Source organism: Oncorhynchus kisutch, unplaced genomic scaffold, assembly GCF_002021735.2.
Source record: "Oncorhynchus kisutch isolate 150728-3 unplaced genomic scaffold, Okis_V2 Okis05a-Okis16b_hom, whole genome shotgun sequence".
NCBI lineage: Eukaryota > Metazoa > Chordata > Actinopteri > Salmoniformes > Salmonidae > Oncorhynchus > Oncorhynchus kisutch.
The window spans coordinates 1,186,870-1,214,459 of record NW_022261982.1 but is presented as its reverse complement, the minus strand read 5'-3'; the positions used below and the strand labels follow the sequence as shown (position 1 = coordinate 1,214,459).

At 46.6% G+C, this 27,590-nt stretch overlaps 1 protein-coding gene across 5 annotated transcripts in view; it reads left to right on the top strand.

Moving 5' to 3' along the window:
- LOC109876944 (microtubule-associated protein 2) overlaps positions 1–27,590 on the top strand; it is a 98,258-nt gene that overhangs the window by 21,388 nt on the left and 49,280 nt on the right. For all 5 annotated transcript variants that reach the window (XM_031813376.1, XM_031813373.1, XM_031813375.1 and 2 more), the window contains exon 2: positions 21,525–21,597. The gene's annotated coding sequence lies outside the window, so the exon portion shown is untranslated. The remainder of the gene's footprint in view (positions 1–21,524; positions 21,598–27,590) is intronic.

The following is a 27,590-nucleotide window of genomic DNA, read 5'->3' as shown; positions in this document are numbered from 1 at the left end:
ATAGGGCCTGTGTGTATCTCTGTCTGGATATAGAGGGTCTCTGTGTATCTCTGTCTGGATATAGAGGGTCTCTGTGTATCTCTGTCTGGATATATAGGGTCTGTGTGTATCTCTGTCTGGATATAGAGGGTCTCTGTGTATCTCTGTCTGGATATAGAGGGTCTCTGTGTATCTCTGTCTGGATATATAGGGTCTCTGTGTATCTCTGTCTGGATCTATAGGGCCTCTGTGTATCTCTGTCTGGATATATAGGGTCTCTGTGTATCTCTGTCTGGATCTATAGGGCCTCTGTGTATCTCTGTCTGGATATATAGGGTCTCTGTGTATCTCTGTCTGGATATATAGGGTCTCTGTGTATCTCTGTCTGGATCTATAGGGCCTCTGTGTATCTCTGTCTGGATATATAGGGTCTCTGTGTATCTCTGTCTGGATCTATAGGGCCTCTGTGTATCTCTGTCTGGATATATAGGGTCTCTGTGTATCTCTGTCTGGATCTATAGGGCCTCTGTGTATCTCTGTCTGGATATAGAGGGTCTCTGTGTATCTCTGTCTGGATATAGAGGGTCTCTGTGTATCTCTGTCTGGATATATAGGGTCTCTGTGTATCTCTGTCTGGATATATAGGGTCTCTGTGTATCTCTGTCTGGATATATAGGGTCTCTGTGTATCTCTGTCTGGATCTATAGGGTCTCTGTGTATCTCTGTCTGGATATAGAGGGTCTCTGTGTATCTCTGTCTGGATATAGAGGGTCTCTGTGTATCTCTGTCTGGATCTATAGGGCCTGTGTGTATCTCTGTCTGGATATATAGGGTCTCTGTGTATCTCTGTCTGGATATAGAGGGTCTCTGTGTATCTCTGTCTGGATATATAGGGCCTCTGTGTATCTCTGTCTGGATATATAGGGTCTCTGTGTATCTCTGTCTGGATATATAGGGTCTCTGTGTATCTCTGTCTGGATATATAGGGTCTCTGTGTATCTCTGTCTGGATATATAGGGTCTCTGTGTATCTCTGTCTGGATATAGAGGGTCTCTGTGTATCTCTGTCTGGATATAGAGGGTCTCTGTGTATCTCTGTCTGGATATATAGGGTCTCTGTGTATCTCTGTCTGGATATATAGGGTCTCTGTGTATCTCTGTCTGGATATAGAGGGTCTCTGTGTATCTCTGTCTGGATATAGAGGGTCTCTGTGTATCTCTGTCTGGATATAGAGGGTCTCTGTGTATCTCTGTCTGGATATATAGGGTCGCTGTGTATCTCTGTCTGGATATATAGGGTCTCTGTGTATCTCTGTCTGGATATAGAGGGTCTCTGTGTATCTCTGTCTGGATATATAGGGTCTCTGTGTATCTCTGTCTGGATATATAGGGTCTCTGTGTATCTCTGTCTGGATATAGAGGGTCTCTGTGTATCTCTGTCTGGATATAGAGGGTCTCTGTGTATCTCTGTCTGGATATATAGGGTCTCTGTGTATCTCTGTCTGGATATAGAGGGTCTCTGTGTATCTCTGTCTGGATATAGAGGGTCTCTGTGTATCTCTGTCTACTATTTAGATGGAGCCAGAGGGCAGAGAGATATACAGCAGGGGCAGGCTGCCCCAAAACACTCCGCATATCCTCTTCTCTACACTACTGAACAATACTCTACTCTACTCTACAGTACACTATTCTACTTAACACTATTCTACTCTACTATACTGAACACTACTCTACTCTGCACTACTGAACAATACTCTACTCTACAGTACACTATTCTACTTAACACTATTCTACTCTACTCTACTATACTGAACACTACTCTACTCTGCACTACTGAACAATACTCTACTCTACTCTACAGTACACTACACTATTCTACTTAACACTATTCTACTCTACTATACTGAACACTACTCTACTGAACACGACTCTACTCTACTCTACTGAACAATACTCTACTCTGTACTACTCTACTCTACTCTACTCTACTCTACTCTACTCTACTCTACTCTACTCTACTGAACACTACTCAACACTACTCTACTCTACTGAACAATACTCTACTCTGCACTACTCTACTCTACTCTACTGAACACTACTCTACACTACTCTACTCTACTGAACAATACTTTACTCTACTGAACACTACTCTACTCTACTGAACAATACTTTACTCTACTGAACACTACTCTACTCTACTGAACACTATACTACTCTACTCTACTGAACACTACTCTACTCTACTCTACTCTACTCTACTCTACTCTACTCTACTCTACTCTACTGAACACTACTCTACTCTACTCTACTCTGCTGAACACTATACTACTCTACTCTACTGAACACTACTCTACTCTACTGAACACTACTCCACTCTACTCTACTGAACACTACTCTACTGAACACTACACTACTGAACACTACTCGACTCTACACTACTGAACACTACACTACTGAACACTACTCGACTCTACACTACTGAACACTACTCTACTCTAGATGTTTTGACAGGTGTTACAATGCTTTGTAACCTCTTCATAGCACATTCGTTTCAATCTCACAGGACAAATAGTGAGTCCAGGAATTCCCTGATTAAATCAAATGATTGCCCTGTGACCCTTGAGTGGACTCTCCTCTTATTGGTGTTACCGTGGTAAATTGACTATGGAGTGAAGAACGTCACCCCCAAACTGACCTCAGAATAGTGTTACTTCGACAGTGATCTGTGTTAGGGTCCGTTGGCGCTCTAGCCGCTCTCACTTGAACCTTGTGCCATGCCATTATTGGACGGCAGGTAGAGCAAAAGAGCAAAAGGTTGCTGTCTGGAATACCCAAGCAGACAAGGTGAAACAAAACCAAACATTTGACTGGACCTATCAGGGTGTGTGTTTGCTGCACAGGAACACACAAAATAGATCAATGCAGATGGCTTGGAGCTGGTGACTGCTGACAGTAAGGGACTGAGCCTAGGAGACTGTCTGTCTGCCTGTCTCTCTGACTCTGTCTCTATGTATGTCTGTGCATATTTCTGTGTGTGTGTGTGTGTGTGTGTGTGTGTGTGTGTGTGTGTGTGTGTGTGTGTGTGTGTGTGTGTGTGTGTGTGTGTGTGTGTGTGTGTGTGTGTGTGCGTGTGTGTGGGTGTGTGTGTGTGTGGGTGTGTGTGTATTCAAGTAGAGGGGGAGAAGGGGGCGTTCTGACGCCGCATGAACTCCTCTGCCTCATTATTTTCAGCATCATAAATCCCAGTATAATACCACTAGGGTCATTAGCTTTATGTCCTGGCCTGTCGCTCCATAAACAGTGTGAGAACTCTCTCCAGGGCGGGGCTGCTGTTCTCCTAGCTGACACACACAAGGGGAAGATTGACTGTTGTCTGGATCTGCTTGTCATTTAGCTCTGTGACAAAGTGTGAGAGAGACAGAGGCTTCTATCTTCCTTGTACTGTGTGTGTGTGTGTGTGTCATCTTAAACTGCGAGGGACTGCAGATGATGCGTGTTTGTGTGTGTGTTGGCGTGCACGTGTGCTTTACCAGGCATGTTATGCTGACGTGCTGTAGGCGTCTGGACCACTAACTGCCTGACTCACCATTAGAACCTGGGGTGTATTCAGTCAGCTGAAACGTTCAGATAGAAACCATTCCTTAGTCTACATGACAAGCAATCATAACTGTTCTACACAAGACAGTTCTATCTGAACATTGAATAACATTTTGGTCTCTTGAACAGGACCGATGGCTTCAGGAAGGATTACAACTTCCTTGTGTGACAACGAGAGCTAGCCAATAGCTTTCATCTATCCATGGTCCATGTTGTCTATGTGTCTTTTCACATGAGTATATGGGGAATCTGAGACACTGAACACTTTATCCCTCTCTAACGTTCCTCTGGATTCTTAGCCTCTCGGGAACAACAAAACTGTCCTCTGGTGTTTTCCTCCCTCGATAAACCCTGCTGATGGATTTTGTGGGCTTTTGCAGTGACCGTGTGGAGACAGAGGTTGGTTTACAGAGCCTGCGGCGCTGTGCTGTCCATTACATGCAGCAATGTGGCTATTTGGTCACTGTGTCCTTTTTCTACCCAGTGTACCAAGGACGTACTCAAAAGTCACCTCCTCTGGTGTCTCTTGACAGCAATAGTTAAAGATTTGGAATAAGGCTTCGATGACAGAATGATAGCCATTTTAGAGTGTATATGAGTAATGTATAAAAGCAGATTTCCTAAAAAGCATTTCTCAAGGTACTCACAGCACAAATATATCTCAGCGTTGTTGTTGTTGTTGGGTCTGCTTTGATTCGCCACACCCCTTACTGTCTGTCCCAGTGATGTATGATGTATCATGGTGTGTGCAGTGACGGAGTCTGACTGCAAAGCTGCTCAGGCTGCCACTGGTATGTGGTCTGATGGGATCAGCATCCCTGTCATGTCTTGCCAGTCGTTAGCTAGCTTTGATGAGCTAGCTAGCACTCCTGAGGTAGGCGTCGGCCACAGATATGGATACATTAGCCTACATACAGTGTGTTATTTTGATGTTACATCACTTTGTGCTCGCTGTACAATGTGTTGGCTACATGGCTCTCAAGACGGGTTTGTTGTGCTTTCATGTGTTGTTTCACATGTTGCCAAAGAGGCATTACTAGCCTGGTACCATATATGTTTCTAGTCTGGGACCATATCTGTTTCTAGTCTGGGACCATATCTGTTTCTAGTCTGGGACCATATCTGTTTCTAGTCTGGGACCATATCTGTTTCTAGCCTGGGACCATATCTGTTTCTAGTCTGGTACCATATCTGTTTCTAGTCTGGTACCATATCTGTTTCTAGTCTGGGACCATATCTGTTTCTAGTCTGGGACCATATCTGTTTCTAGTCTGGTACCATATCTGTTTCTAGCCTGGTACCATATCTGTTTCTAGTCTGGTACCATATCTGTTTCTAGTCTGGGACCATATCTGTTTCTAGCCTGGGACCATATATGTTTCTAGTCTGGTACCATATATGTTTCTAGCCTGGTACCATATCTGTTTCTAGTCTGGTACCATGTTTGTTTGTGCTGTATATCCAACTTCTATGGTCATGGGCATTTACAACAAGTTGGTGATACAGCACAAAGAGATCTGGAACCAGGCTATGGTCTCTGCAGTCCTCTACAACCCAACACTTCTTCTCATGTAATTGATAAACACAAATTAGGCTTCTCTGAAGACTATCTGGGCTGACCTATCACAGACAGTGATTTTGAACAGGGGAACCACTACCAGGGGCCCCCAAGGCTCTGTCTTCAGTCCTACCCTCATTCACATGCTAATCTCAGGCCATCTGCTCCATGCTTTAGGGCCCACGTGACAGCCCCCTTTCCCACTCCACTTGCTCCCTGGTAGGGGAACCCTCCTCGGGGTCCCTACTGCTTCTACCCTCATCCACTCCAAAGTGACACACACACACACACTCACAAACACATGCACACATGCACACACACACACCCTCCTCCATTTTCATCGCAGGGTCAAAGACCCCTTCTCCCAGAGGAGATGAGCTCAGTACAAAGTAGTTATCTTTCATGATGACCTCTCACAATACTGGAGCTGTCTTTCAGGATGACCTCTCACAATACTGGAGCTGTCTTTCAGAATGACCTCTCACAATACTGGAGCTGTCTTTCAGGATGACCTCTCACAATACTGGTGCTGTCTTTCAGAATGACCTCTCACAATACTGGAGCTGTCTTTCAGGATGACCTCTCACAATACTGGAGCTGTCTTTCAGAATGACCTCTCACGATACTGGAGCTGTCTTTCAGAATGACCTCTCACAATACTGGAGCTGTCTTTCAGGATGACCTCTCACAATACTGGAGCTGTCTTTCAGGATGACCCCTCATAATACTGGAGCTGTCTTTCAGGATGACCTCTCATAATACTGGAGCTGTCTTTCAGGATGACCTCTCACAATACTGGAGCTGTCTTTCAGAATGACCTCTCACAATACTGGAGCTGTCTTTCAGGATGACCTCTCACAATACTGGAGCTGTCTTTCAGGATGACCTCTCACAATACTGGAGCTGTCTTTCAGGATGACCTCTCACGATACTGGAGCTGTCTTTCAGGATGACCTCTCACAATACTGGAGCTGTCTTTCAGGATGACCTCTCACAATACTGGAGCTGTCTTTCAGGATGACCTCTCACAATACTGGAGCTGTCTTTCAGGATGACCTCTCACAATACTGGAGCTCACTACTACATTGCTTAATGACCCTTCACCTCTACCCTGCTCTGCACTGGAGTGTCAGCCGCTGTTAGCCAGGGTGTTAGCGGGGCAATTAAAACATGTGGTGTCCGAGGTACTGCTGCTAGCATTAGCTTAGCTATGAGTTGTGCTCCCCCTCTTTTAGAGTGAGCATGCTTTTCTCTGTTTCTCCCAGACTTCCACTGTCTCTCTGCCTCTGTCTGTCTAGCCAACAACTAAGGCAATGCAGTAAATAAATAAATATGGTAATTTAGCAGCTGCTTTTATTCAATGGGGCTTACAGAACTATCGACATACCAGTGTATAGCTATCTGTAATATTTTAACTCAACTTGTATGTTTCCATGCCAAGGCCAGCTATTTCCTGTGTGGAGAGAGACTGCAGCATCACATGTGAATCAGGCTTGACCCAAAACATGAAGGAAAGAGCTAGAAGATTAAACCCCTTTTCTCTGCATTCATATCTGAGCTAGTGAAAACACACACACACACACACACACACACACACACACACACACACACACACACACACACACACACACACACATACATACACACACACACACACACACACACACACACACACACACACACACACACACACACACACACACACACACACACACACACACACACACACACACACACACATACACAACCCCAGTTGGTCCTGCCCAGCAACATTCCCCTCAGTCTGCAGTAGTGATGAGTTGAGTCAGTGTGACAGAGCCATGGAAAGAGGATGTCACAAGGGTGCATTCTTGGTGCAGCGTCCCTCAGTGGTTGATGACTGATGCACCACCAGCACCATCTGTCTGTCTCTGTCTGTCTCTTTCTCTATCTATCTATATATCTGTCTGTCTTTCCACAGGTGATTGACACACAGTGGAGGAGATAGGATAGCTAGCTTGTGGCTGAGTTCTAACTTTCTTTGTGTTTCACTTTTGGCCTTGGTTATTTAGCCTTTATAAAGGTTAGGTTAGATAATGTAACTTGATACCGCAAGGTCAGAGGTTAAGAACTATTCATAGCAAGGAAGGACATTCCAGTTTCTTGAAGTCCTTCTGCTTCCAATAGCACAGAGGATGTCGTGGTGTGTTGGCAGGGGAGATTGACATGTGCTTCACAGAGCCTGAGAGATTGCTGTCATCATTGATTCAGACTGCAGAGGAGTCTCTCTTCCCCCACTCTCCCTTTTACTCACACCCTCACTCTTCTTCTTCCTCTCTCCTTCTGTCTTTCTCTCCTCCTCCTCTCTCTGTCTGTTTCTCTCTCTCTTCCTTTATCTCCCTTTCTCTCACTTTCTAACTGGTTGTAAACAAAGTCCCAATAACAACTGTGATTGTCTTACCTTGGGTCGGATAAACCGGATTTGTGGTAGCCATGGTTACTGGGTCATTCAGTTACATGGAGACAAAGTTGGCATTGACTTGTATTGTAGCTCATCACCACAGAGTTGTGCAAGTCTAGAAACAGACAACCAGCAAACCCAAGTATAATGTATTTGGTTGACAAAGATTGAGTATTTATTAATATTTTATTAAAATATAGTTTATAGTAGTTCTATATGGGGTTAATATTTGTTGACTAGATCACATTGATCATTGTTCATAATGGACTACTCAAACCACTCACATTCACTAAACAGTGACCTTGAACTTGGACCACATTAGTACAGGAAATGATTAGTGTTAAGGTACGGTATGTGCTGAAAACACAAACACACACACACTCTGCTAAGTCTGACATATGTAAGACAGCTGTCATATTCCTTTGAGGATGATCTATAGATCTTCACATCCACTTCCTTCCAGCGAGTGGAAAATCCAATAGCCTCTCACTCTGATTTAATACACACTGCTCACTTCAAGGTACAACTATTACCCAGTGGTGGGGTCTCCCAGTGGTTGAAATGGTCTTTGCTTTTTAGACCGTCAATCGATCAAGGATGTAGCAGCCCATATCTTGCATAATGAATGACATGCTTGTTATTAGAAATATTTAGAAGGGGTCATTTCTATGTCAGGGTGGCCATGGTGAAAGTACCTTGATTGAGAATTTTCGTTGGTTCCATTGGGTGTGCTACCGTCTCTTATGACCGAAAAGAACATCAGAACTGGGATTATTCACCACGAGCTGGAAGACGCTTTTTCCTTTACGAGTCCAACGAGAAAGATTTACTGCTCTCCCGGGAACCGGCCCAGATCTCCATCATTTGCGTGAAGAAAAGACGGAGGAAAAGAGGACCGCCCCAACAGATCCACAGATTACGCAATCTCAATCGCATTCCACACTGCCCTTTCCCACCTGGACAAAATAAATGCCTATGTGAGAATGCCGTTAATTGACAACAGCTCAGCGTTCAACACCATAGTGCCCACGAAGCTCATCACTAAGCTAAGGACCCTGGGACTAAACTCCTCCCTCTGCAACTGGAGACTGGACTTCCGGACGGGCCGCCCCCAGGTGGTAAGGGTAGGCAACAACACGTCTGCCATACTGATCCTCAACACTGGGGGCCCTCAGGGGTGTGTACTTAGTTGCCTCCTGTACTCCCTGTTCATCCATGACTGCATGGCCAGGCACGACTCCAACACCATCATTAAGTTTGCTGATGACACAACAATGGTAGGCCTGAAGCCTGTGTGGCTTCCTCTCCAGGGCAGTAAAAGTCCTTTGCAGCTGTCTGCTGGGCTGATGACTTCCATAGACTTTACAGCTGTCTCTAACCTCTGTCTGCTGGGCTGATGACTTCCATAGACTTTACAGCTGTATCTAACCTCTGTCTGCTGGGCTGATGACTTCCAGAGACTTTACAGCTGTCTCTAACCTCTGTCTGCTGGGCTGATGACTTCCAGAGACTTTACAGCTGTCTCTAACCTCTGTCTGCTGGGCTGATGACTTCCAGAGACTTTACAGCTGTCTCTAACCTCTGTCTGCTGGGCTGATGACTTCCAGAGACTTTACAGCTGTCTCTAACCTCTGTCTGCTGGGCTGATGACTTCCAGAGACTTTACAGCTGTCTCTAACCTCTGTCTGCTGGGCTGATGACTTCCAGAGACTTTACAGCTGTCTCTAACCTCTGTCTGCTGGGCTGATGACTTCCAGAGACTTTACAGGTGTCTCTAACCTCTGTTCTGCTGGGCTGATGACTTCCAGAGACGTTACAGCTGTCTCTAACCTCTGTCTGCTGGGCTGATGACTTCCAGAGACTATACAGCTGTCTCTAACCTCTGTCTGCTGGGCTGATGACTTCCAGAGACTTTACAGCTCTCTTTAACCTCTGTCTGCTAGGCTGATGACTTCCAGAGATGTCCTCTTCTCTCAGTTACAGTTATACGTGTGTCCTCACTGCTCTAGATCTGTGAATCATTATCTGCTAAACCACACACTCCCTTTAGTAATGAACCAATGGCTGATGAGAAGATGAACACTTTCTTCCATATGAGACACTGACAAATTGGTCCCGTGTAGCTCAGTTGGTAGAGCATGGTGCTTTTTAGGCCAAAGGCCCGTGGAGTGGATTCCGTCTGGGACCACCCATATGAAAAATGTATACATGCATGACTGTAAATTGGCTTTGGAAGTATATGGCATATATTATATATTATATTATTATTTGACAAAAGACTAATCAGTGTGAGATATTGATCTGACAGATCTGACATGCCGACCCATTGACCAGGGGGTGTTGTGGTCATTCCTCCAGTTAGGCCCAGTGTGTGTCCACAAGTATTCAGGTCCTGGAACCTCATGCTTGGGTACTAATGTGGACCAGATGAGGCCATGGGAGGGCTCGATGGAGGGTCTAGGAGCCCCACAGGAAAGAGTTAGCGGAGACAACATGACAACATGCCCCCTACAAATTACAGCTATTAACCCCCCACGCTAAAGACATACCCCATCCATCTCTGCTGCATGTTAGACTTCTTACATGGGTTTATAACCAGGGCCTTTCAGAGCTTCTTACATGGGTTTATAACCAGGGTCTTTCAGAGCTTCTTACATGGGTTTATAACCAGGGCCTTTCAGAGCTTCTTACATGGGTTTACAACCAGGGTCTTTCCAGAGCTTCTTACATGGGTTTATAACCAGGGTCTTTCAGAGCTTCTTACATGGGTTTATAACCAGGGCCTTTCAGAGCTTCTTACATGGGTTTATAACCAGGGTCTTTCCAGAGCTTCTTACATGGGTTTATAACCAGGGTCTTTCAGAGCTTCTTACATGGGTTTATAACCAGGGCCTTTCAGAGCTTCTTACATGGGTTTATAACCAGGGTCTTTCCAGAGCTTCTTACATGGGTTTATAACCAGGGTCTTCCAGAGCTTCTTACATGGGTTTATAACCAGGGCCTTTCAGAGCTTCTTACATGGGTTTACAACCAGGGTCTTTCCAGAGCTTCTTACATGGGTTACAACCAGGGCCTTTCAGAGCTTCTTACATGGGTTTATAACCAGGGCCTTTCAGAGCTTCTTACATGGGTTTACAACCAGGGTCTTTCCAGAGCTTCTTACATGGGTTACAACCAGGGCCTTTCAGAGCTTCTTACATGGGTTTATAACCAGGGCCTTTCAGAGCTTCTTACATGGGTTTATAACCAGGGCCTTTCAGAGCTTCTTACATGTGTTTATAACCAGGACCTTTCAGAGCTTCTTACATGGGTTTATAACCAGGTTCATCCAGTCTGTTTTCTTTCTTTTCTTACCCAATGAGCAGATAGGAAGGCACAGATCTGAAGGGACATTTGTAGCTTTGAATTGTAGCAATGTCTCGTCATTTTTCTATTTGTTTTGTTTTTCTGGGATCACATTTGATGAGCAGTTGGCTGTAGTTATCTGTTCTGAAGGATCAGGGACTGCTGCATACGCTGACTATCTGTGTGTGTATCACACATAGTTTAACGCCACTACTAATTTGAGTCTCCCTGTACAAGAAGGGATTGAGTGAGTCATTGGTAGTGCATCTGTTCTGGGGGAGTATGAGCTAAACTAACCTGTTCTGGGGTAGTGTCAGCTAAACTAACCTGTTCTGAGGTAGTGTCAGCTAAACTAACCTGTTCTGAGGTAGTGTCAGCTAAACTAACCTGTTCTGGGGTAGTGTCAGCTAAACTAACCTGTTCTGAGGTAGTGTCAGCTAAACTAACCTGTTCTGAGGTAGTGTCAGCTAAACTAACCTGTTCTGAGGTAGTGTCAGATAAACTAACCTGTTCTGAGGTAGTGTCAGCTAAACTAACCTGTTCTGAGGTAGTGTCAGCTAAACTAACCTGTTCTGAGGTAGTGTCAGCTAAACTAACCTGTTCTGAGGTAGTGTCAGCTAAACTAACCTGTTCTGAGGTAGTGTCAGCTAAACTAACCTGTTCTGGGGTAGTGTCAGCTAAACTAACCTATTCTGAGGTAGTGTCAGCTAAACTAACCTGTTCTGAGGTAGTGTCAGCTAAACTAACCTGTTCTGGGGTAGTGTCAGATAAACTAACCTGTTCTGGGGTAATGTCAGCTAAACTAACCTGTCCTGGGGTAGTGTCAGCTAAACTAACCTGTTCTGGGGAGGTGTCAGCTAAACTAACCTGTCCTGGGGTAGTGTCAGCTAAACTAACCTGTCCTGGGGTAGTGTCAGCTAAACTAACCTGTCCTGGTGTAGTGTCAGCTAAACTAACCTGTTCTGAGGTAGTGTCAGCTAAACTAACCTGTCCTGGGGTAGTGTCAGCTAAACTAACCTGTCCTGGGGTAGTGTCAGCTAAACTAACCTGTCCTGGGGTAGTGTCAGCTAAACTAACCTGTTCTGGGGCAGTGTCAGATAAACTAACCTGTCCTGGTGTAGTGTCAGCTAAACTAACCTGTTCTGAGGTAGTGTCAGCTAAACTAACCTGTCCTGGGGTAGTGTCAGCTAAACTAACCTGTCCTGGGGTAGTGTCAGCTAAACTAACCTGTCCTGGGGTAGTGTCAGCTAAACTAACCTGTCCTGGGGTAGTGTCAGCTAAACTATCCTGTCCTGGGGTAGTGTCAGGTCAGGCAGTGTTTCTCTGTGAGAAAGTGATGTTGCTGTTTTTCCATTGGCCTGCATGGCCTCTGAGGCAGTGAGTCATCTGGAATCCTCTTGATGGTCTACAGTAGCCTGTGTTTTAGGGACACTTCAAAGCCCATGGGCTACACCCGGTGGTTGCCGTGAAACGTGCACACGTGGGAGTACATACGGGCACGCACACACACACCACATGCACCATTTCAAACCCACAGACGTGTGCGCATATACACACACACATACGCACTGGCAGGCACACGCCCTAACACATATTATACAAGTTTATGAAACTCCATTAAACCAGTTGAACGCTCTCTACCCCCTCTCTTCCCCCTCTCTTCCCCCTCTTCCCCCTTTCTCCCCCTCTCTTCCCTCTCTCCCCCTCTCTCCCCCTGTTTTCCCCTTTCTGCATCACCCCTCTCCCTCCTCCGTGTCATAAACATGACCCCTCTCTACACTTCCGCTCCCCTTCCAAATCCCTCTGCCTCTGTTCTAAATGGGCCTCTCAGAGGCATATTTCCCATATGAGGAGTTTCCTGTGTGCTGCCTGTATCAGAAGCAGAATGAGGAGTTTCCTGTGTGCTGCCTGTATCGGGAGAATGAGGAGTTTCCTGTGTGCTGCCTGTATCAGGAGAATGAGGAGTTTCCTGTGTGCTGCCTGTATCAGAAGGAGAATGAGGAGTTTCCTGTCTGCTGCCTGTAGAAGGAGAATGAGGGAATAACATGGGAATTATAGAAAAGGTGGGAGAGAGGGAGACAGATACGGTCTATGGACTCCTCATCCAGCAGCTCACTCCCTAGTGTGTGTGTGTGTGTGTGTTAGAAAGAGAGAGTCAGGACTTTCCCATAATTCCATTCATTGGCAGTCTATGGGCCTCTGCCAGTCCTACAGTTGAATAAGTGATGCAGCCCTAATGGCACCCTAGGCCCTATGTAGTGTACCCCATAGACTCTGGTCTAAAGTAGTGTACCCCATAAACTCTGGTCTAAAGTAGTGCACCTCATAGACTCTGGTCTAAAGTAGTGTACACCATAGACTCTGGTCTAAAGTAGTGTACACCATAGACTCTGGTCTAAAGTAGTGCACCTCATAGACTCTGGTCTAAAGTAGTGCACCTCATAGACTCTGGTCTAAAGTAGTGCACCTCATAGACTCTGGTCTAAAGTTGTGCACCTCATAGACTCTGGTCTAAAGTAGTGCACTATATAGGGAATAGGGTTCCATTTGGGATATTGATGGATTGAAATTGGCAACAGTCAGTCTTGTCATTGCAGCTCTAGATTTGTGTTAACAGCTTCACCCCATGTGCTTGGCCAATGAGTGTATTTGCTGTGTGTTCTTGGCTAGGGACAGGACAGAGAATGTATATTCTCAGGGTTCTTATAGGAAAACAGAAAGTGTTTATTAGTGTTTCATGTTGACTGTTAGGGATGCAGCAGTGCAGATACTGTACCTCTTACGGACTTCCAATGGTCAACCATCTGGAAACCATTCTCACTCAAGTAGAGCCAAAATAGAATATATTGTTCTCTACCTACCTATCATTCTCTACCTACCTATCACTCTCTACCTACCTATCACTCTCTACCTACCTATCACTCTCTACCTACCTATCCCTCTCTACCTACCTATCCCTCTCTACCTACCTATCACTCTCTACCTACCTATCCCTCTCTACCTACCTATCCCTCTCTACCTACCTATCCCTCTCTACCTACCTATCACTCTCTACTTACCTATCACTATCTACCTACCTATCACTCTCTACCTACCTATCACTCTCTACCTACCTATCCCTCTCTACCTACCTATCACTCTCTACCTACCTATCATTCTCTACCTACCTATCACTCTCTACCTACCTATCCCTCTCTACCTACCTATCACTCTCTACCTACCTATCCCTCTCTACCTACCGATCCCCCTCTACTTACATATCACTCTCTACCTACCTATGCCCTCTACTTACATATCACTCTCTACCTACCAATCACTCTCTACCTACCTATCACTCTCTACCTACCTATCCCTCTCTACCTACCTATCCCCCTCTACTTACATATCACTCTCTACCTACCTATCCCCTCTACTTACATATCACTCTCTACCTACCAATCACTCTCTACCTACCTATCCCTCTCTACCTACCTACCCTCCTCTACTTACATATCATTATCTACCTACCTAACTAGGGCTAGAATACAGGGCTAGGGTACAGGGCTATGGTTCAAGGCTGCGGCTAGGATACAGGGCTAGGGTTCAAGGCTGTGTCTAGGGTACAGGGCTAGGGTTCAAGGCCGGGGTACAGGGCTGGGGTACAGGGCTAGGGTTCAAGGCTGGGGTACAGGGCCGGGGTACAGGGCTAGGGTACAAGGCTGGGGTACAGGGCTGGGGTACAGGGCTAGCGTTCAAGGCTGGGGTACAGGGCTGGGGTACAGGGCTGGGGTACAATGATGGGGTACAAGGCTGGGGTACAGGGATGGGGTACAGGGCTGGGGTACAGGGCTAGGGTACAAGGCTGGGGTACAGGGCTGGGGTACAGGGCTAGGGTTCAAGGCTGGGGTACAGGGCTGGGGTACAGGGATGGGGTACAGGGCTGGGGTACAGGGCTAGGGTACAAGGCTGGGGTACAGGGCTGGGGTACAGGGATGGGGTACCGGGCTTGGGTACAGGGCTGGGGTACAGGGCTAGGGTGCAAGGCTGGGGTACAGGGCTAGGGTGCAAGGCTGGGGTACAGGGCTGGGGTACAGGGCTAGGGTACAAGGCTGGGGTACAGGGCTAGGGTACAAGGCTGGGGTACAAGGCTGGGGTACAGGGTACAGGGCTGGTGCTGTGGGCTTAGTACAGATCACAACCCCATCTCACCACAGGGTCTACCCTCTGACTGTCTTCATATTATATCCCTGAGATTCAAATCCTTCTGGACAACTTACACTATTTGTTTTGGTATGCTTTGTTGACCTCTGAAAACCAGGATGAGGTCTTAAAATCTAATTAAATATAGAAGGTTCATTTTTAGTCATCATTAATTTGTACACATTTCTGCAAATTTTGATTTAATTTGTATTCATCCAAATGGCATTAGTAGGTAGCCTGTATCCATCCCCAAAGGATCGAACCAAATGGAGGATTGTAGGAGAGACGCTGGTGATGGACAGCCTGACCAAAGCATCGACTGTGGGCTGTATGAGTAGGAAGCAAATCAAGGAATCCCCTTTTACTAGGTGATCCTAATGAGTCAATCCTGAGTCATTAGCTAGCAGGCATCAGTCAGCCTTATTGGGTCTGAGGAGATGCTAATGAGTCAATCCTGAGTCATTAGCTAGCAGGCGTCAGTCAGCCTTATTGGGTCTGAGGAGATGCTAATGAGTCAATCCTGAGTCATTAGCTAGCAGGCGTCAGTCAGCCTTATTGGGTCTGAGGAGATCCTAATGAGTCAATCCTGAGTCATTAGCTAGCAGACGTCAGTCAGCCTTATTGGGTCTGAGGAGATCCTAATGAGTCAATCCTGAGTCATTAGCTAGCAGGCATCAGTCAGCCTTATTGGGTCTGAGGAGATCCTAATGAGTCAATCCTGAGTCATTAGCTAGCAGGCGTCAGTCAGCCTTATTGGGTCTGAGGAGATCCTAATGAGTCAATCCTGAGTCATTAGCTAGCAGGCGTCAGTCAGCCTTATTGGGTCTGAGTCTGTATGACTCTTTGAAGGGCTAGTTCACCCAAACCTATTTCCTTCCTTTCCTTTCCCTGTAAATCAAGGTAGGACAGCAATCCATGCTTAGGCCGTCTAGGCCATCATTGTAAGTAAGAATTTGTTCTTAACTGACTTGCCTATTTAAATAAAGGTTAAATAAAATAAATAAATAAAAAATGCTTTGGTTTAGTTTCTCTGGCACTGTTTGCACAAGTGACTTCGTCGAGCTTTACAGTCAATTTGAGATACTTTTGGGTGATTTGGAATTGACTTGTGGAAAATGCTAATATTTGGGTGAACTATCCCTTTAAGACACCTGACCAATGACCATGGCCTTGACCATGACTAATGAGTTGGCATACAGGGAGATGTCAGTGTCTGTCAATATCCAGACCCGTGTCTGGTAGTGGAGATTTACTGTGGCATCATGTTATGAGGTATCCCTTGCTCAGTTTCCCAGGCTACAGTTTGGGGAGGAATTGTCTAGTGCCTGAGATTACACTCTGAGTGGCACAATAGCAGTATTCACATTTCTTACATGGCAGTAATGGCACTCTAAACCACAGTCATTCAGACACCAGTTTGTTTTCCTACCCTCCAGCCCTCCAGCCCTGCACAGCTAGATTAGATTCTCAAGGGAATCCATAAAGTATCCTCGCTGCTCAGCTGAGCTACAGTTCCACTGCTGGTGCCATGTTGGTCGGTGGAGCCTCTGTGATGCAATGTGGTCCAGGAAGGCTTCCTACAGTAGGATTACCCAGACAGACAGGTGCCAGAGGAACAGCTGCTGTCAGTGGTTATGGAGAGATGGAGGATGGATAGGCTCATCCCTACAGGTGAAGAGGGATTGTTTGACAAAAGGTGTAAACAGGATATAAGTGTTGGAGAAGAACTGTAAACTGAATGGCTTAGACAGCACTCTTTACATCAAACATCTTCCCTACCACTCCTAACCATGTTCAAAACAATGTCAACAGTATAGAATGGAAGGAGGGTTGGTGCTGTATGAATGAGTCATCAGTAGATGTGGTCGAAGGAATAGTCACATGCTCACCAATGTTTTTGGGGTTGTCTTTGCTTTGAGTTGAATCTGTAATACATATCTGGATGATTCATCTAGTTTAATTGAGATGATATGATCTGCTCCTTTAATCCAGATCACAGTGTTGACTTCAATTTGACTGACTCTATCACCCCCTGCACCCTCCAATCCTGCCAATGGGATTACCTTTTAATTTGAGATTAGCCTGGGGCTCAGCAATGGGATTTGAGCCCATAATAAACTCCTGAACACCATAGAAATTCATGTATGTCTCTTTCAGAGATGCTTCTTCTGAGACCCATATGAACCATTTAGCATGTTCTACAATGCCTTCAGCTTAAAACCACTAGCCTAGTCGCTAACTAGCTGCTAACACACTGAGCTAACATTTAGTAATGTAAAGAGGAACAGATGCCACAGTGCTGGTGGGTAAATAAAGTGCGAAGACCTAATATGCAGTGTGGTGGCTGCAGCCGGTCTCTGCCTGTCTGTTGACAATGTGGGAGCAGATTGGCGCTGTGCGGCAGCTGCTTCCCCAGTGGCTGCTGAGGGAGATTAGCTGCTAGCGGCTACGCTAACTCACAAGGAACATGGCTTAGCGTTAGCTTAGCGTTAGCACTTAGCTGCTGCAGCAGGTTCTAATCAAGGCTGTCATGCGTCTGCTCAGAGGCGGTGTTGACAGGACTTTGTCTGCACCTCACTGGGGTTTCATTAACCCTTTCACCCCTTTCACCCCTTTACCCCTTTAACTCACTGAGTTAGTCCATAGGGAGAGGTGGGGGATCATTCCTTTCTGCTGGGCTAGGACTACTGCCATACTGAGGCTACTGCCATATGAGGCTTAGGGCAGCACTCCTATTAGGATGTTTGCTGTAGAAATGTCGTCGAGACCATTGTTAAAGTCGCGTGTTTTCACTCCATCACTATTGTTTTTGGGCATGAAGAGGATGATGACCTGAAGTTCTGAGACAGTGACATGTTTATTAGAGAGTTAGGCTGAGGTTGGTCCTGGTCCACTGTCCTGGTCTGTCCTGGTCCACTGTCCTGGTCCACTATCCTGGTCCACTGTCCTGGTCCACTGTCCCGGTCTGTCCTGGCTGTCCTAGTCTGTCCTGGTCCACTGTCCTGGTCCACTGTCCTGGTCCACTGTCCTGGTCCACTGTCCCGGTCCACTGTCCCGGTCTGTCCTGGCTGTCCTAGTCTGTCCTGGTCTGTCCTGGTCTGTCCTCGTCCACTATTCTGGTCTGTCCTGGCTGTCCTGGTCTGTCCTGGTCTGTCCTGGTCCACTATCCTGGTCCACTGTCCTGGTCCACTATCCTGGTCTGTCCTGGTCCACTAGCCTGGTCTGTCCTGGTCTTGAACAACCACTTACTTTGTCAGGATGGGAGGGAAATAGGAGGACGGGAGAGGAGGCTAACTCTACCGTCCCCCTCTCTCTCTCTCTCTCTCTCTCTCTCTCTCTCTCTCTCTCTCTCTCTCCTCCCTCCTTTTTCCATAGTCCTCCTTCCCTCTCCCTTATCTTGGTCCATGCCACTCGCTTGAGCACCACAACATTGTGATATGAATAGGAGATGAGGGAGCACGCTCTACTTCAAACTCCTTAAGTAATGGATCATGCTACTGTTTCTATGGACACACTCCTTAACAAATGGATCGGTGTTACTGTTTCTATGGACACACTCCTTAAGAAATGGATCGGTGTTACTGTTTCTATGGACACACTCCTTAAGAAATGGATCGTGCTACTGTTTCTATGGACACACTCCTTAACAAATGGATCGGTGTTACTGTTTCTATGGACACACTCCTTAAGAAATGGATCGGTGCTACTGTTTCTATGGACACACTCCTTAAGAAATGGATCAGTGCTACTGTTTCTATGGACACACTCCTTAAGAAATGGATCGGTGCTACTGTTTCTATGGACACACTCCTTAACAAATGGATCGGTGCTACTGTTTCTATGGACACACTCCTTAAGAAATGGATCGGTGCTACTGTTTCTATGGACACACTCCTTAAGAAATGGATCGGTGCTACTGTTTCTATGTACACACTCCTTAAGAAATGGATCGGTGCTACTGTTTCTATGGACACACTACTTAAGAAATGGATCGGTGCTACTGTTTCTATGGACACACTCCTTAAGAAATGGATCGGTGCTACTGTTTCTATGGACACACTCCTTAAGAAATGGATCGGTGCTACTGTTTCTATGGACACACTCCTTAAGAAATGGATCGGTGCTACTGTTTCTATGGACAAACTCCTTAACAAATGGATCGGTGCTACTGTTTCTATGGACACACTCCTTAAGAAATGGATCGGTGCTACTGTTTCTACTTCAAACTCTTTAAGAAATGGATAAGTGCTACGGTTTCTACTTCAAACTCCTTAATAAATTAATAGGTGATATGGTTTCTATGGATAAACTCCTTAAGAAATGGATATCATAGCAACTAGCTGTTGTTCAACTGTAAGCCGCCAACACTGGGTCACAATGTCACATACAGTATCTCTACTGCAGAGATTTCACTGTATCTCATTGTGTGGTATGAGGTTAGTGTAATGGGAATGGGAGGAGGATTTCAGCAGGCTGTATTAGTAGTATTAGCAGTGTGCTACTGCAGATTCTACAGTCCTCTCTTTCTCTGTCCGTGTGGTTCCACAGTCTTCTCTTTCTATCTCTGTCTGTGTGATTCCACAGTCTTCTCTTTCTCTCTCTGTCTGTGTGGTTCCAGAGTCCTCTCTTTCTCTGTCTGTGTGGTTCCACAGTCTTCTCTTTCTCTCTCTGTCTGTGTGATTCCAGAGTCCTCTCTTTCTCTCTCGGTGTGGTTCCACAGTCTTCTCTATCTCTCTCTGTCTGTGTGGTTCCAGAGTCCTCTCTTTCTCTCTCTGTCTGTGTGATTCCAGTCTTCTCTTTCTCTCTCTGTCTGTGTGGTTCGAGTCCTCTCTTTCTCTCTCTGTGTGGTTCCACAGTCTTCTCTTTCTCTCTCTGTCTGTGTGGTTCCAGAGTCCTCTCTTTCTCTCTCTGTCCGTGTGGTTCCAGAGTCTTCTCTTTCTCTCTCTGTCCGTGTGGTTCCAGAGTCTTCTCTTTCTCTCTCTGTCTGTGTGGTTCCAGAGTCTTCTCTTTCTCTCTCTGTGTGGTTCCACAGTCTTCTCTTTCTCTCTCTGTCTGTGTGGTTCCAGAGTCCTCTCTTTCTCTCTCTGTCCGTGTGGTTCCACAGTCTTCTCTTTCTCTCTCTGTCTGTGTGGTTCCAGAGTCCTCTCTTTCTCTCTCTGTCCGTGTGGTTCCAGAGTCTTCTCTTTCTCTCTCTGTCTGTGTGGTTCCAGAGTCCTCTCTTTCTCTCTCTGTCCGTGTGGTTCCAGAGTCTTCTCTTTCTCTCTCTGTCCGTGTGGTTCCAGAGTCTTCTCTTTCTCTCTCTGTCTGTGTGATTCCACAGTCCCCTCTTTCTCTCTCTGTCTGTGGGATTCCACAGTCCTCTCAGTCTCTCTCTGTCTGTGTGATTCCACAGTCCTCTCTGTCTCTTTCTGTCTGTGTGGTTCTTCAGTGTAGTTCTTTGTCTATCTGCCGCTGTCAGCCCTGCCTACAAATTAGCACAGGGACAGAAAAATTATTCAGCATGAGGCATTGGGTAAGCCCTGCACCCCTACTCAATACACACATAACTACACACAATTCTACACACACATACGCATGCACGCTCGCAAGCACGCACGGACACACACACACACACACACACACACACACACACACACACACACACACACACACACACACACACACACACACACACACACACACACACACACACACACACACACATTAGTGCACACTTGTAAGGACACGCACACACACACACACACACACACACACACAGACATTCACACACACACAATCAGGTGCACTTTTATGGACACATACACACACATTTTTGGGCTGAAGAGATGAAACGAACCCCGTGGACTTTAGAAATGCAGCTTCCCTTTTTCCCCTCACCCTCAATCTTTCACTGGCATATCACACACACACACACACACACACACACACACACACACACACACACACACACACACACACACACACACACACACACACACACACACACACACACACACACACACACACACACACACACACACACACACACACACACACAACACATATCACACACACACAATTTCAGCCATGGAGAGACTCCTCCCAACCCAACCCCCTCTTTTCTCCTTTCCTCCTCTCTGATGCAGCATCATACTTTGGCTTGTTCGCGGCTCAGGGTGTGTGTGTGTGTGTGTGTGTGTGTGTGTGTGTGTGTGTGTGTGTGTGTGTGTGTGTGTGTGTGTGTGTGTGTGTGTGTGTGTGAGGGGGAGTGCGAGCCCACACTTCAGAGGCTGTGTTCTGGTGCGTGTGTGAGGGAGTGTGTGTGTTCTCTCCTACCGGTGGATAGTCTCTCTGAGTCGTGTCTCTCACCTACCACTGAATTTCTGACTGACTCTCTCTTTTTTATTTCTCTCTCCCTCACATTCTCTCTCTTTCTCTCTCTCTGCAGGACTCCAAGCCTCCTCCCTTACCCAAATCATTGCAGACAAAATCGCAGAAAGATAGCTGCCCCATCTCGCCAGGTAAGGCGTGTATGTGTCTCTGTGTGTGTCTGTGTGTGTGTCTGTGTAGATTTAGAGATGTAGAGAGTGTATTAGTCACAAGGTTGCTGATGTAAATGCAGGGTACAGTGATAATCTTAAGCTCTGAGCTCCAGTAGGTCAAAGAGTCTGTGTCTGTGTATTCCGCCCGTGACTAGACGCCGACTAGAGTGACGAGACACAAATGCAGGGTGTCAATTTATTGTCTGTGGATACAGGCTAACAGGCTGCCGAAAAACTGCCGGCTCATTGCTATGCTGCTAGCATCTCTCTCGCTTTCTCGTTCTCTCTTTCTCTCTCCCCCTATCCCCCTCCCCCCCCCTCTCTCTCTCTCCCCCTATCCCCCTAACCCCCCCCCCCCTCTCTCTCTCTCTCTCTCTCTCTCTCTATCCTCTCTTTCTCTCCCTCTCTCTCCCCCCTTCCTGTCACTCTCTCTCTCTCTCTCTCTCTCTCTCTCTCTCTCTCTCTCTCTCTCTCTATCCTCTCTTTCTCTCCCTCTCTATCCCCCCTTCCTGTCCCCCCTCTCTCTCCCCCTCTCCCCCTCTCCCACTCCCTCTCTTCTTTCTCCCCTCATTCTCTTATTGCTGGATATGTCAGTTAAGAGGTTAACAATCAGAATCCCTAATAAGCAGAATGTTTTCTGGACCAGACATACAGTATCTCCCTTTTGTTAGCTTCCAAGAACATGATCTATATATTACAGCCAGCAGTGATTGTTTCTGACATAACTGATATGCAGTGAAAGTAGTGGATGTGAGTGTGAGAGCGGCTTCTGCAGCTGTGTGTTAGGAATCCTGTTTTCCTCTCAGAGCGATGTAGTGTAGCGACGCTCAGTGTCTAGACGGCATTGATTATTCAAGCGCTAGGACAGCCCGGCGACTCTCCTCGCGCTGATAGGAGACTCACACAAGTTGATGACATTTTGACAAAACACTGAATTGTGAGTGAAAGAGATGTTATGTTGAGCCGTCTTAGAGTGGGAGGATGCTTCATGCTTGTCGGTGGTTCTGAGGGATTTACACAAACCACACAACACATTTCTTTTTTAAATGTTTACCCCTTTTTTCTCCCCAATTTCGTGGTATCCAATTGTTGTAGTAGCTACTATCTTGTCTCATCGCTACAACTCCCGTATGGGCTCGGGGAGACGAAGGTTGAAACTCATGCCTCCTCCACTACACAACCCAACCAGCCGTACTGCTTCTTAACACAGCGCGCATCCAACCCGGAAGCCAGCCGCACCAATGTGCCACCCGGGAGGCTACACAACACATTTCTCATATTGTCCCCCATCTTTGGCTGTCTACGAAAGCTTGTGACATAACCCACTGTTTACCACTATCACATACACAGCAAAGTGTTGAGCGAATAACCAAAACTATAATTTTTTATTTGGGGGGATTTAAGCCTAATGTGCAAATTGCACAGTTACTCTACAGATAAATCTGATCAAGCCCGAACTGTGCGATGTAGTAGGGAGTTGTAGTTTCCAACAAGCCATGATTCTACATAGTTTAACCCAGAAAACATGGTAATTAACTACATAATCCATTGCACGCCTACTTGTCCGGACTCTGGGCTTGTTGGACATTACAGCCGACAGTGCAGGCAACCACCAACCGACTGATCTACAAATCCCCTTGCATCATAAATAACTATTCATTATTATTTGTAGATCAATCAGTCAGTCATCATTTACCCATGATGCATTACGGTTTTGATCCTCTCGAACACGGCCTGTGTTTTACGCCTGCTACGTGAAAGAGACAGAAGAATGTGCGTTGGAGAAGGAGAGAGCAGTTTCTTCACGAGGTATCTCCTGAAAATACATGATCTGAGTGATTGATAGTTGGTATTCAACAGTCATAAAAGTATGCCTTATTTACTTTGAAGAACCTCTAAAATAGTGATTTTTGTCAGACCGCATAGGCAGCAGTTCTATAGAGAGGAGATGATGACTTGAAATTAAATAATAAATTAATAAAATAAAACTAATGTAACATACACAACAATTGAAATATTTCATTTAAGTAAAGTGAATAGATGTTGGTTAATAAGTGATGCACAGTAATGGTCAGTCACTACCATCATGGGACTTTTATTCATTGTTTATGTGCTGTGTTGTTACAGCATTCAACCCACATAATGTTCAAAACAATGATCAAAACCGAAATCGAACCAACCTCAAAAAGCACTAATCGCTCAGCACTAGTCTGTGTGTGTCTGTGTCTGTGAGTGTGTCTGTGTCTGTGTGTGTCTCTGTGTGTCTATGAGTGTGTCTGTGAGTGTGTCCTTTTGTGACTGCATCCTTCCGATACACACACCCACACTCCCTCCTTCCCCACATTCACCACACACCCTCCCCAGCGGTACATGCAGAGCCACCAGGGTAGGACATCTGTCACATCCACAGTCCCCTCTCTCTCTCTGTCTCTGTCTCTGTCTCTCTCTCTCTCTTTCTCTCTCTCTCTCTCTCTCTCTGGTATGCTCTGAGGCAACCTCTCTTTCCTGGGAACAAACAGACACTGACACGCGAACGCAGTAGAGGGTTGGGGGGACGCAGAGGGGGACGTCTGTGTCCCCCCCGCACCCATTTTGGGACACAAACAAATCCCTGTGTTCCTTTCCCTCCCTCCCTCTCTATCTCACCCATGCTCTGCTAACAGGGCAGTGCCCCTCTGTGTCCCTCTCCCTATGCCAGCAGGGTGTTCTCACCCAGGCGGGGGGCATGGTGCCAACCCCATGCCCTTGGAGGAAGGTCACAGCTTGGCAGCAGAGTGGGCTCTGTGTTGGTGGTTCATTACTAACTAAGAGCTGGGATAGAGGACCATTGTTATGTTCATGTCCCAGTGCTTCTGTGTTTCAAAACATGGACTTATCCAACAGACAACATGAAGCATGTCGCAGAAATGGCCTGTATGGATACCAAACTTTATTTTCCATTCATGGGAATATATTTTGTGATGCCAACGGTCCATTGAAATACAATGAATATGTGTTCTGTGCCATGACTTCCACCAACACAGTGTGTGGTCTAATGATACAGCGTGTTATACGAGTAGGGGATGACATCATGTGGAATACCAGGTGCTATACATTATTTCTGTACTGAATATTTTGTTGCAGACCATATGTCTCACTGTAAATGTTGCTTTTGAAGCAGGACATATTGAGGCTGTTATGGTACTCACACCTGGCCACTCACACCTCGCCACTCACACCTGGCCTCTCCCCCCTGGCCTCTTTTACCTGGCCCTCACACCTGGCCTCTCACACCTGGCCTCTCACACCTGGCCTCTTACACCTGGCCCTCACACCTGGCCACTCACACCTGGCCTCTCACACCTGGCCTCTCACACCTGGCCTCTCTACCTGGCCACTCACACCAGGCCACTCACACCGGGCCTCTTACACCTGGCCTCTCACACCTGACCACTCACACCTGACCACTCACACCTGGCCTCTCAGACCTGGCCACTCTCTGAAGTAGAGCTGCCTCCAGGCCCTGTACAGTGTATGTACCTGCTAGTACAGTGTATGTACCTGCTAGTACAGTGTATGTACCTGCTAGTACAGTGTATGTACCTGCTAGTACAGTGTATGTACCTGCTAGTACAGTGTATGTACCTGCTAGTACAGTGTATGTACCTGCTAGTACAGTGTATGTACCTGCTAGTACAGGGTATGTACCTGCTAGTACAGGGTATGTACCTGCTAGTACAGGGTATGTACCTGCTAGTACAGGGTATGTACCTGCTGGTACAGGGTATGTACCTGCTAGTACAGTGTATGTACCTGCTAGTACAGTGTATGTACCTGCTAGTACAGTGTATGTACCTGCTAGTACAGTGTATGTACCTGCTAGTACAGGGTATGTACCTGCTAGTACAGGGTATGTACCTGCTAGTACAGGGTATGTACCTGCTAGTACAGGGGATGTACCTGCTAGTACAGGGTATGTACCTGCTAGTACAGGGTATGTACCTGCTGGTCTTTTACATACCATAATGGGAAGGCTGGACGTGTGTGTGTGTGTGTGATCACTTGTGGGTGAGTGTTTGTTGTTGTTGTTTGTTGTGTGTGTGCACATCATATGTGTGTGTGTGTGTGCGTGCATGCTTGCCTGTGTGTGTGTGTGTGTCCGTGTGTGGGCAGTGGGTCGCTTGCGTGCTTATACAGTGCATTTACAAGTGGCCTGTGAGCTGCCTGTCAGAACGATTCCGTTTCAATCCATCACCACTCAGATATGTCCCACCAGGCACTCTCCTGACGATAGAGGGAGGATTGGGAGAAAGGGAAGAAGGGGAGGAGAGGATAGAAGGTTGTTGATTTATAAGACAAGGAGTGGGATAAGGAGAAGAGACAGGAGTCTTTGGAGTGTGGGGAGTGTGTGGGGTGTGTGGGGAGTGTGTGGGAGGTGTGTGGGGAGTGTAGGGAGTTTGGGGGGGGTGGTGAGTGTGTGGGGTGGGTGGGTGGGTGTGGGGAGTGGGGTGAGTGTGTAGGGTGTGGGGGAGGTGTGTGTGGGGGGGGGGGGGGAGTGTGTGGGGAGTGGGGGAGGTGTGTGGGGAGTGTAGGGGGGATCTACTGGTGTAGGTCTACTGTAGGGATCTACTGGTGTAGGTCTACTGTAGGGATCTACTGGTGTAGGTCTACTGTAGAGATCTACTGGTGTAGGTCTACTGCAGGGATCTACTGGTGTAGGTCTACTGTAGGGATCTACTGGTGTAGGTCTACTGTAAGGATCTACTGGTGTAGGTCTACTGTAGAGATCTACTGGTGTAGGTCTACTGCAGGGATCTACTGGTGTAGGTTTACTGTAGGGATCTACTGGTGTAGGTCTACTGTAGGGATCTACTGGTGTAGGTCTACTGTAGGGATCTACTGGTGTAGGTCTACTGCAGGGATCTACTGGTGTAGGTCTACTGTAGGGATCTACTGGTGTAGGTCTACTGTAGGGATCTACTGGTGTAGGTCTACTGCAGGGATCTACTGGTGTAGGTCTACTGTAGAGATCTACTGGTGTAGGTCTACTGTAGGGATCTACTGGTGTAGGTCTACTGCAGGGATCTACTGGTGTAGGTCTACTGCAGGGATCTACTGGTGTAGGTCTACTGTAGGGATCTACTGGTGTAGGTCTACTGTAGAGATCTACTGGTGTAGGTCTACTGCAGGGATCTACTGGTGTAGGTCTACTGCAGGGATCTACTGGTGTAGGTCTACTGTAGGGATCTACTGGTGTAGGTCTACTGCAGGGATCTACTGGTGTAGGTCTACTGTAGAGATCTACTGGTGTAGGTCTCCTATAGATGTGTAGCTGTAACTACAGTATGTCCAGCTTGTTGACTTGACCACCTTAAATGTGTTAGCTACAGTGTTGACCATATTGGCCAAATGGCCATGGTAGTAGAACATCAATCAGCTCATGCCCAATGGAGCTTCTATGTAGCTTACAGTACTCTATTTTTGTAGTCCATAATAGACAGACATACAGCTCCACAGTAGTGACAGACGGACAGCTCCATATTATGTAGACAGACAGACGGACGGACGGACGGACGGACGGACAGACAGACAGACAGACAGACACCTCCATAGTAGAGACAGACAGACATCTCCATAGTAGAGACAGACAGACATCTCCATTGTAGGGACAGACAGACGGACAGCTCCATAGTAGAGACAGACGGACAGTCTGTCTCGACTATGGAGCTGTCTGACTGCTCCATAGGAAAGACAGACAGACAGACAGACAGACAGACAGACAGACAGACAGACAGACAGACAGACAGACAGACAGACAGACAGACAGACAGACAGACAGACAGACAGACAGAGAGACAGACAGCTCCATAGTCGAGACAGACTGACAGCTCCATAGTAGAGACATACAGACAGCTCCATAGTAGAGACAGACAGACGGACAGCTCCATAGTAGAGACAGACAGGCAGACAGCTCCATAGTAGAGACATACAGA